The sequence below is a fragment of the Pollachius pollachius genome (assembly GCF_949987615.1).
Source record: "Pollachius pollachius genome assembly, chromosome: 9".
Lineage (NCBI taxonomy): Eukaryota > Metazoa > Chordata > Actinopteri > Gadiformes > Gadidae > Pollachius > Pollachius pollachius.
This window is the reverse complement of record NC_136942.1, coordinates 13,138,855-13,151,393: the sequence shown is the minus strand read 5'-3', so window position 1 is coordinate 13,151,393 and position 12,539 is coordinate 13,138,855. Positions and strand designations below refer to the sequence as shown.

General features: G+C 40.7%; 1 long non-coding RNA gene across 1 annotated transcript; it reads right to left on the bottom strand.

Moving 5' to 3' along the window:
* Nucleotides 1-3,123: 3,123 nt before the first annotated feature.
* On the bottom strand, nucleotides 3,124-4,510 carry LOC307080058. Its single transcript, XR_013812081.1, has 2 exons — nucleotides 4,437-4,510; nucleotides 3,124-4,167 (listed from the first exon to the last, which is right to left on the bottom strand). It is a non-coding gene; the product is annotated as an uncharacterized lncRNA (long non-coding RNA).
* Nucleotides 4,511-12,539: the final 8,029 nt, after the last annotated feature.

The following is a 12,539-nucleotide window of genomic DNA, read 5'->3' as shown; positions in this document are numbered from 1 at the left end:
CAATAGTTAGCAGCATAAATACAACTAGATGGCAGCATAAATATCACAGCACAAACATCAATATCATAGCATAAACGCTAAAACATGCCTCAAAGTGACATCAACTCTTATAATATATCTACATGACTTTGGAATGTGATAAAACAATAAATAAACCAATACATCAATAATTGTCCATATCATAAATAAATAGCAGCATATATACTAATAGATGGCTGAATAAATATCACATCTCTACGTGTGTCCACCCGCACGCGCACACCAACCGACGACACCAAGGCCTTCTGCCAGCACACCAACGACAACCGCTAGCAACTACATTCAAAACACTGCAAACCACTTTCAAACACACCAAAACTCCCCAACCACAAAATAAACAAACGCACCGCCCATAGGACTGCGTGATAGATTAACCACAGTTCAATGAAATATAATGAAACATACCTGTGGGTAATATGAAGTGGAGTACAACAGTATTCAATCTTCCTCAAGCAATACAACAGTTTATTTACTCGAGCTACGGTCTCCATGGCAACCCGCTACAGCAACAGTGCACAGTGCCATCTAGTGGTATGAAAATAAATACAATAGCGGCAAAAAGGGAGGGGGGAACTGTTTTATAACACAAGCCATTTTCTATACCGGAATGGAATGGGACCATAGCACTCAAGACTTCCATGTTTGGACCGAAGTCCAATTGTTCAAGTCAATCTAAGCACAAACAATTACACTTTAAGATGTAGGCTATGTAGTCTCTTGCCAATAATGTATTCCCCTTAACTGGGCTTTAAATCAATTATTGATAGAAGGTCATATCCTTATATATCCATATTTTCAATTATTACATAAGGATATGACCCATACTTATCAAAATGATTAGGGTTAGCTTTATTAACAGTATTGCATCATAATAACAGATTGAAAGGAGCAGCGATTTGTTAGAAATTGTGTGCAAAAATATAATATATCATGAAGTTGAAACGAGAATACATTAATCAACTGGTGTATACTGGTTGAAAGCATGCTTTCTATTAGGGTTAGGGTTTGTGCGAGAGAAGGTCTGAAATATATTCAACAATACACACGAGAATATATTCATCAACACTGGTTGAAAGGTTTTTCTGTTTTTTCTGTTTACTGTGTTGTTGATCGAGCTTCCTAAACAAAACATAAATGAGATAGGTTGTAGCGGCCAACTCAGCGGTTACTAAAACACAGCAGTAGTTGCACAGGGTCATAGCTGATTGACTGGCATAGGCTCAATGAAGTCCAACAAACCATACCAGGCCCTGCAGGATGTGGGCTGGAGGCAGCCTGGCACCAAATGCTGAGCCGGAGCACGCTGGAGTCCTCACCGTAGGCTGATAGCAGCGAGCTCAACAGAGGAAAGGGCACAAGCACCACAGGGACGTAAAGACAAAGGATAACAGCTAGTCTTGATATGATCATAGTTGTCTTAAAAAGCTCCGATTGCGGTGGTCGATGGAAGTGCTTGCCAAGATAGTAATTTGCCGGGTTGTCCCTTTGACCGGAAATTGAAGGGACTTATGGTGACTTCATTGGAATCGATGAAAACAGCTGCAAATACGACGAGGGCGAAAATGATCTGTGTCCAAATAATAAGGAGAGCCAAAGACAGCGATTGCAACCTGCATGTCGTCATTTTAGCTGAGATCACACACGGGAAGATCTATTCAGACAAGGACCACAGCGTTTACTGGAAAGGGCTGTTTAGTTTGACTATTCTGACAGGATGATTATATTAGCTATGTGTTGTTTACTTTGTGGAAGGTGTGACTGCCGCTTTCGTTTTGACTGTCGCCCTTTGCACTTGGCCATCGAATAATTGATTTATAATTTTCACGTTCATTGCCTTTTTTAGACAGGTATGGATCTAGTACAGATAAGTCGTTAAAAGGGCGGATTTTAGTCGTTATATTTTGATTTTCTAGACACGCCAGGCTTCTATCAGATACGTGTAGGCTATATTCTAGCTTTCTGTTATCTGAAGATTCTTCCAATGTATCTTAGGTCACCTGCCAAACCTTGTCATATAATAATAATAAATAATGTGTAATGTAGAACGAATTCGGATAAAAGGCTAAATTTTCCTACGTTTAAACTGTCTGGCAATATTCTTGATGTATGCAGAAGGATTAAATACCTTGGACATTTTATAAATGATCAGTTTAATGATGATGATGATGTACAGACAATGCTGCAAACTATATTTCCAGGCATACATCATTGCATGCAAGTTCAGCTTTTGTTCTACACAGGTAATGGTAGCCCTGTTAAAAGCATATTGTACACCGCTTTACTGAGCCCAATTATGATCAAGCTACAACAAATCTAGCATGCAGAGGCTGAAGGTTGCTTGCAATGATGCTATGCTCATCCTTTTAAAAATACCCAGAGGGGGCAGTGCAAGCCAGATGTTTGTCACTGCAGGAGTGAGCACATTCCATGCACTTTTAAGAAATCTTAGGTTACATTTCAGAGACCGACATGGACACTGTAGAAGTCGCACAGACATTATCCCCCACCTATTTTTCTCTGGGCAACAGTCTGAAGGTCAAAGGTCAATACAGGCTCGAGACTCCCAGAGTCCGGTTGCACCTGAAACTGGCCCCACAGTGGTTACTGAGTCTCCGCCCACCGAAGTCAAAGAGGACGGCTTGTTCAAGCTTGTAAGGGAAATCTTATTCACAAAGTATTGCTCTATTCCATGGGACACGTCTTAGTTCTTCTTACCTATTACTGTTATAACACCTATCAACTTAAAATGATTTGGTAACTCGTAATCATCATTATCATCATGATCATTCCTAAATTTCTCTGCTGAGATGAATAAAGTATATCTTATCTTATCTTAGAAGAGTCGAAGTTAACTACATTGTTAATCACCAAAACATTCGGGGTGTGTTCTTTTGAGTTTCCTGTTAATTGCGATGGAATGGGACCATGGAACTCTAGACTTCCATGTTTGTACCGAAGTCCATTGTCCAAGTCAATCTTAGCACAAACAATTACACTTTAGGATGTATGTAGTCTCTTGCCAATAATGTGTTCCCCTTAACTGGGCTTTACATTTCAATTATTACATAAGGATATGACCCTTACTTATCAAAATGATTAGGGTTAGCTTTATTAACAGTATTGCATCATAATAACAGATTGAAAGGAGCAGCAATTTGTTAGAAATTGTGTGCAAAAATATCATATATCATTTCAATTGCATTGATTACATAAGGATAGGACCCTTAATTATCAAAATTCAAACCAACCAAGACAAGAGGTTTTACTGTAAACATTCAGATGCAAACACTGCAAGATCACATTATTTTCCTGAACTAGAGAAAATAACAAGCAATGGCACTTTAGCTTGATTGTAATTATTGTATTTGTATGAAAGCCGATAAAGATTCCAAGATTGTAAGAGCATAGGATGGTCACCCAATGTCCAAAAACTGTCCAAAACTAATGTACAAAAATATCATATATCATGAAGTTATAACGAGAATATATTAATCAACTGGTGTATACTTGTTGAAAGCCTGCTTTCTTTAATGAGGGTTAGGGTTTGTGCTTTTATCCAACCTTTTTCTGTTTACTGTGTTGTTGACCGATCTTCCTCACCAACACATAACTCAGGTAAGTTGTAAAGGCCAACTCAGCAGTTACTAAAACACAGCAGTAGTAGCACAGGGTCATAGCTGATGGACTGGCATAGGCCCAGTGGAGTCCAACAAACCATACCAGGCCCAGCAGGATGAGGGCGCTGGAGGCAGCCTGGCACCACATGCTGAACCGCAGCACGCTGGAGTCCCCTTCACCGTAGGCTGATAGCAGCAAGCTCAACAGAGCAAAGGGCACAAGCACCACAGGGACGTAAAGACAAAGCATAACAGCTAGTCTTGATATGATCATAGTCTCAAAAGCTCCGATTACGGTGGTCGATATAAGTGCTTGGCAAGATATTATTTGGCCGTGTTGTCCCTTTGAACAGAAATTGAAGGGACTTATGGTGACTTCATTGGAATTGATGAAAACAGCTGCAAATACGACGAGGGCGAAAATGATCTGTGTCCAAATAATGAGGAGAGCAAACCACAGCGAAAGCGACCTGCATGTCGTCATCTTAGCTGAGATCACACAAGGGAAGATCTATTAAGACAAGCAAAACACAAACAAAATCAGGATAGCTTATTTTATCAAGAAAGGGATGTACAAATATTACTTTTTGTACATCATAACAAAACATAGATTGTTAAGCATTGCATTTTGATATTGGCATTTGGATAAAATTCGAAAATAAAAAGCAAGAGACCTACAACATTCACTTTTTACTCGACTTAAATTTATAACTCTGTATTACTTTTTCACTTTAATGATCACAGGGACTATCAAATATATTTAATTAGATTTTAACTTACTGCGCAGATGGACCAACGTCGACTGAAAAGTTTAGTTTCAGTTTCCAAATTCTTATATCATCTGTGAGTTGTTTTGTGGGAGGAGTGACTGCCCAGTTTCGGTTTGACTGTCTTCCCTTGCACTTGACCAACCATCGAACAATTAAATTATCTATATATTTTTTGTCCATGGGGTTCATTGCCTTTTAATTAGAATAGACAGGTATGGGTCTAATACAGACCAGTCGTTAAAAGGGCAGATTTGAGTCGTTATATTTTGATTTTCTAGACACGCCAGGCTTCTATCAGATACTTGTAGGCTATATTCTAGCTTTCTGTTATCTGAGGATGCTTCCAATGTAGTGTTACACCTTTCCTGTTCCTTGGCTCTCAGACCGTAGTCGGGGAGCACAGGGGAGACGTTCCCTCCAGGGCCGATGTCCTTTCGGGGGTAACACCCTTCACTATGACCGGCAGTGGGTCTGTTCACGGGTCGGTTCATAGGTCGGAAGACACGGGCACGGATTCTTGGCGTTTGGTACTTTATTAAACAGTACACATATGCTCCAAAAACGCAACCGGACTCATTTAGTTCCTCCTAGACTGACACTCGCTCACTCGCTCGTTCACTCATTCGTCGACTCATTCGCTGACGTCACTCACACACACACACACACACACACACACACACACACGCACACGCACACATTCTCACGCACACACATACGCCACTCTCGTAACAGTAGGCTATGTGAGGTCACCTGCCAAACCAAGCCATTTCCCCTCCCGTTAGGATCATTTTCCTTAATTCAAAGATGAAACGAATGAAATTAAAAACAATACATTAGGTATGTTGCATTAATATCCATATGATTAAGTACACAAAACACATTCACCTCTGAAAATAGCAATTTGTCATTAGATCATCAGGCAAAATCTGATGTGCTAATGTGTATCCATCCTATGATGCCAGAGGGTTTACGACGGGAGGAGTCCTGTGTGGAGTGCACGCGCCCTTCAACTCGTTCCAAGGCGGTCTCATCTAACGCGAAACCCATGGAACGGGGTGCACTAAATGAGCGTTATTGGCGAGACAGGGCGGGACTTTCGGTGACACGGGATAGAAGGCGAGAAGCGAGAGAAATGGAGGGACCTCGGATAGGGCCGGATAATCCTTTGTAGTATAATTAGTAAAGATTATTAATTACTCTCCTTGTTGTTGTTGTTGTTGTTGTTGTTATTGCTATTATCTCTCTCTAGACTGTTTACTAGCGTACAAAGCTCATAGGAAGTAAGAGACCGGAAATGACGTTGCAATAGACCAGGGATAACGCTACAATTCATGATCTCCTCTCATCCTAACATGCACTCAATTCTGGGCGCAACTTGGCGTCAACGCGCAGTTCTCATCCGAGTATTAACCAAATTATGCACACCCTGTTTTCATTCGGACTATGTCTTGGGAACATTGTACATCTATCCATCTCAACTTCTCTGAGGTGTCTCCCGAATACTTTGCTCCAAAAGACTCAAGGTTGGTTGATTAAAATGTTCGAACAACTTTATCCAAATGGAAGGCCTTATTTTCTTTTCTAACTTGGATCTTGAATATTTGTTTGAGCTTGCATGAGGAACATAGGCATTAAATTAAATAAATGTACAGATTATCAATCAGTAATTTTTTGATCTTCTAATCTGTTGAGATCTCCTTACTGTGTCATTTATTAAAATATGTGGATCTTATATTTATGATAGCTAATTCAATTTTTGTACATTCTTAAATAACTTCGATAAATTCTTAAATACATTGGAAATTACAAGATTAACGCAACCTACTTTCTGGAATGAGTATCAAGTATCAAATGTTGTTTACATGACAACCCCAAAGTGTCAATAGTATGAGTTAATGGTCTTTATTGCTTGATAACGTTTACTGCAAATTGTGATTTACTATCCTCTATCCTGTTCGAGCCTACAAGTAGGCTAATAAGGACCTGCCTAGTAACAGCCTGTCTCCCAACACCATTGCAGGCAGCGAATGTGTTTCTGAACATAAAACTGCATGAAGTTTGGTTGCATGTGTGCATCAAGTGGCCAACAATAGGTGAGTGGTAGTTTTCTAGTGATAAAGACAAAGCAATATTTACATTGAAATTAAGTGTTAACACATTTGTGTCTGGTTGGCACTGCATGGCATCGAATTCACATCCAAAACATTCCTGTGTACAGATTGAGCCATGGGAAACGTGTTCAGCTGGCTCATACAGCCAGTCAGTGATGATGAGGTGTTTCCCACCAATCAGGAGTCTGAAGAGGGTACAGCTCCTGAGCAGGAGTCAGAGGGCCCTGAGGTACCTAGGCCCCTGGAGACCTTACCGAAAGACATCCTGACTAGCATACCTGTTGTAACAAAGGAGGCATCTCGGTTAATCGTGGGACTTGTTGCAGAAGCTAGCGAAGAGCTGCAATCCGTGGCTCTTGCAGCAACAGAGGCACTTGGCATTATTCCATACCCTGAAGTGCCTGAGCAGCACAAGCCTCAGGGCTTGGCAGTTGATCTACAGGACACCAGTGTATTTGGAAAAGAACCTTTGAAAGAGCCAGACCCGATTCCTCAGACTATACCTGAACCCAATCTGGTCAGAGAATCTGAAGCAAACACAGATTTTTTTCCAGAACCAGAATCCATCACAACTCTCCTACAAGAGCATGTTCCTGGACTCAAACTCATGACAGAATCTGTATCATCCCTGGAATCCGTTCCAGAACCTGAATTCATCACAGAAAAGTTACCAAAACCTATTCTTGAACCCAAATTAATCACAGAACCAGAACCCAACTCAAAATGTGTTCCAGAACCTAAATCGATCCCAGATGAAGTACCAGGGCCTGTTCCTGAACCCGAACTCAGCACAGATACAAAAATAACCCCAGAATACGTTACTGAACCTGAATCAATTGCAGACCTACGATCAGGGTCTATTTCTGAATTTAAACTCATCACAGATATGGATATAACCATTCAATGTGTTCCATGTCAAGTACAACAATCTGTTCCTGAATCCAAACTCATTGCAGAAACAGAACCAACCCTAGAATCAATTCAAGATTCCGAATCAAGCACTGATCTATTAGTAGAACATATTCCTGAACCCAAATTCGTTATAGAATCAGAACCAATTCCGAAATTTATCACAGAGCCGGAAGCCATTCCAGACCAAGTACCAGTACTTGTTCCTGAACCCAAACGTATCACTGGTACAGAAATAACCCCACCATGTATTACCGAAACTGAATCAATTACAGACCTACGATCATATTCAGAGCTAATCCCGGAATTTATTCCAGAACCGGAATCCATCCCAGACCCAGTAGCAGAGCCTGTTCCTGAACCCAAACTCATCACAGATACAGAAATATACCCAGAATACGTTACAGAACCTGAATCAATGATAGATCTACGATCAGAGTCTATTTCCGTACTCCAAGTCATCACAGAATCACAACCATTCCAAGAATGCATTCCAAAACCCACGTCAATGGAATGCAGAGTAGAAGAACCGGTCCCTGAACTCCATCCCATCACAGATATGGAAATAGCCCTAGAATGTGTTCCAGAATCTGAATATATCCCATGTCAAGTACAACAATCTGTTCCTGAATCCAAACTCATTGCAGGATCAGAACCAACCCTAGAATCAATTCCAGATCCTGAATCCAGCACTGATCTATTAGCAGAACATATTCCTGAACCCAAATTCATTACAGAATCAGAACCAATTCTGGAATTTATTACAGAACCAGAAGCCATCCTAGACCCAGTACCAGAACCTGTTCCTGAACCCAAACTCTTCACAGATACAGAAATAACCCCACCATGTATTACCGAAACTGAATCACTGACATATGTTACAGAACCTGAATCAATTACAGACCTACGATCAGAGTCTATTTACGGACTCAAAGTCATCACAGAATCACAACCAATCCAAGAATGCATTCCAGAACCTGTGTCTATGGAATGCAGTGTACAAGAACCAGTGCCTGAACTCCAACTCATCACAGATATGAAAAAAGAACGTGTTCCAGAACCTGAATGTATCTTATGCCAAGTACAAGAACAGGGTTCTGAACCCAAAATTATTGAAGAATCAGAACCAACCCTGGAATTCATCCCAGAACCTGAATATACCCCACACCAATTTTTTGAAGATATTCCTGAATCTGAATGTGACACTGAATCTGAACCTGAAGCAACCTCAGACTGTATTTCAGAACCTGAATCCATCTCAGACCAAGAACCAGATCCTTTTCCCGAAACCAAACTCATCACAGAAACAGAAATACCCCCAGAATGTATTCAAGAACCTAAAGCCCTCCTTGACCCACTACCAGAACCTATGCCTGAACCCAAACTCACAAAATCCGATCCAATCAAAGAATGTATTCCAACACTAGAACCTATGCCATGTAAAGTACAAGAACCATCTCTCAAACTTGACCCAGAGACAGAAATTAATATAGACTATGTTCCAGAATCTGAATATATCCCAAGTCAGTTTCCACAAGAACAGATTATTGAACAAATTGCAGAGTCAGAACTAACCCCAGAATGCATTCCAGAACCTGAATCAATTCTAAGCGCAATGCAAGTTCCTACGCCTGAACCAAAACTCACCACAGACACAGAAATAACCCAGGAATGTACTCCAGAACCGGAATCAATTCAAGACCAAGTACAAGTGCCTGTTCCTGAACCCAAACTCATCCCAGAATCAGGACCACCCCCAGAATGCATCCCAGAAGCTGAAACCATATCTTGCCCACTACCTGGAGCTGTTCCTGAACCCAAACTCACAAAATCAGAACCAATTGAATTAATCACAGATTTGGGGCAATCCCTAGAATTTACTATTCTTGAACCCAAACTCACAGAATCAGAACCTAGCACAGAATGCATTAGAGAAACTGAAACTGAACCTTTTCCCGAACCCAGATGCATCACAGAATCAGAATCCAGTAGGAAATATGTTCCAGTACTTGCCCCCATCCCAAGCTTGCTACCAAAAGGAATTTGTAAAGCCAAACTATTCACAGAATCTGAACTCACCCCAGAATTTACCCCAGAACCCGAACCTATCTCAGACAAAGTTCCAGAGCCTGTTCCTGGACCCCAACCCTTCCAACAATCTGAACCATCCCTAGAATGTATTCCACAACCTGAATCCATCCCAGAAAAGCTACCTGAACCAGAAGCTAATCTAATCACAGAATCAAAACCAAGCACAGATTTTCTTCCAGGACCTGCCTTCTTCCAAGATCTACTAGCAGAACCAGTTCCTGAACCCAAACCCATAGGAGAAGTAACACTGGGATGTCTTCTAGAACCCAAATGTATCCCATGCCAAGTACCAGGGATTATTTCTGAACCCAAACCCATTACAGAATCAGAACAAGACACTGATTGCAACCCAGAACCTGAATCCATCCCAGAAAATGTACTACCTAATTTCATCACAGAATCGGAACCAACCCCAGAATGTCTTCCACAACCTGATTCCTTCCCAGACCAAGAACCAAAATCTATCCCTGCAGCTAAACCAATCACAGAATCAAAGCCAAGCACAGAATGTGTTCCAGAACCTGAATCAATTTCTGATCTACTACCAGACCCTGTTACTGAACCAAAACTCATAACAGAAGCAACCCCGGAATTTCATCCAGAACCTGATTCTATCACAGACGAAGTAACAGGACCTATTGCCGAACCCAAACTCATCACAGAGTCAGCACCAATCCCAGAAGGTGTTTCAGCAGAACCTGTTGCTGAAACCAGTCTCATCACAGAGTCAGAGCCAATCCCAGAATGTTTTACACCAGAACCTGTTGCTGAACCCAGTCTCATCACAGAGTCAGAGCCAATCCCAGAAGGAGTTTCAGAAGAACCTGTTGCTGAACCCAGTCTCATTACAGATTCAGAATCAACTCAAAAATGTGCTCAAGAGCCTGAATCTATGCCCAAACAAGTACCAGAAGCTTTTCCTGAACCCAAACTCAGAGAATCTGAACCAACCCCAGAATATATTCCAGAACCTGAATCCCTCCCAGACCCAATACGTGAATATATCCCCTGCAAAATCCCAAAACTTCTTCCTAAAAAGAAAAGAAAAACCAAACCCATCATAAAATCAGAACCAACCTCTAAATGTCTTGCAGCTCTTTCACAGATCAAGCTACAGGGCACAGATCAGCTGGTCCGGGAGGTTCTACCCGAGCAAGTCAGCAAGGGATCCACATCGGTAGAGCCCGTATCAGATGGAACTCCCCAATTTTCCGTATCGCTGACTTAGTGGACCAAGAGGTGCAAACAAACTTCCCTTGGGATGAATCCCAGAGCAGCAGCGTGGGGGCTGTAAGCTCCATGCCTGAAACATGGTGACTCCCCAGGGAGGGCGTGGAGGTGTACAGTGAGGGTGTGGGGTATTTGAAGCAGTTTGAAAATAATCTGACCAATAAATTAATGGACAGAGGCGTCTCCCAGGCATTACAATGAGTTGGGAGGGCCATTTTCAACAACCCCATTGTGAACAATAAGATCACTGCAATTCCAGATTGCAGATACACAACCTGACATAAGGGTTGGGATTTTTGTTCACCCAGTTGTTTTTCATGTTAGGCAACATATTTTCTTTTGAAATTACTTGATCCTAATGCATGTCATAATTGGGGTTTAACCAGTGTGGTAAAGATATTCCTTATGTGTCATGTTTTGTTTTATTATTAATAGGAAGGAGAAATATGCTAATCTTTCTAGTTAATGTCTTAAACCCTTTAAATGTGTGAAATGTATTGCTGTAACGTTACAACACTATTTATGAAACTAGTAACAAAAGCGAAACGTTAGAAGTTCAAACTTTTTGTAAAGCTAAAGGTAAGGAGTATTACAAACCTTAGATCTGAAATCCTAGATCTGTCTGTCTAGATCAGGGATGGGCAACTGGTGGCCCGCGGGCCACATCAGTCAGGCCCGCACATAATTGAAGAATAAATAAATAAAAAATAATTGATTGTCAAGAAAGATGAGAAGCAGAGTACCTGTTCATAGAATTCAAAGGCAAACTTTGTCTAGTTTGCTTAGAAACTATATAAGTCATGAAAGATTTCCACTTAAGTCGCCACTACAACTACTACAACTGCAATGAATATCATACTTGGGTCTGAGTTCATTGAGTTGTTGCACTTAATGTTGGGCCACTGTTTTTCAGTTTTGTGACATCATTGAATGATGATGTATGTGAGCCCATTGCACTGATAAAAATACTAACCATTCATGTGGCTGTTGAGATCCCCAAAATGAATGTTGGTTCAATTAACATACCGTACATAGGTTTTGATTCTGGAAGATTTTTTAGGTAGTGGCTATCCCCAAAATGTACCAGAATACAGGAAATTGTATCTACCGAATTCAAAATTTTGTAGCTTCTCTCATCTTACGTTTAGTTGAAGTGCACAGTCATGTGGCCCTCTGATGGTTATGATGACAAATGTGGCCCTCTTTATCATGAAAGTTGCCCATCCCTGGTCTAGATGTCTGACAGATGACAGTATTCTTGGACGCAATTAATAACCATTTAAGGATGTTAAATACATAGCCTGAATAGAGATATTATAAAGTAGAGATTTGGATCTTTCCTGTTGTGAAACTTGCTCTTCAAACTAGTCTTAAACAAGCTAATAAGTATGAATACTCAGAGTTTTGATATACTTTGAAAGGCAGTGAAGACTTGAGGGGCAACACTATATATTTTTCTTCTTTTTAGATCCTAACATAGTTTAACTTAAGTGGGTGTGAATAAAAATTGGATGTTTATGGGACTTAAAACAAAAATACAGCCATATTTTGTAAATTGGAACATATACTTCTAAAAGTGTTGGGGTAGAGATTCAGTGGTGTTTCATAAGCCTGGTCTTTGAGTGATACCTTTGTTATTTATATATGCTTCAGCCTTTGGGCTAGATGTGAGCAAGGGGAATTTGAATACTCATTAAAACATTGAATAATGAGGCAGGAAAAATTTATTTGAAGAGCTGGTTTTAACATGTTTCAGAGTTTCTATGGGTGTT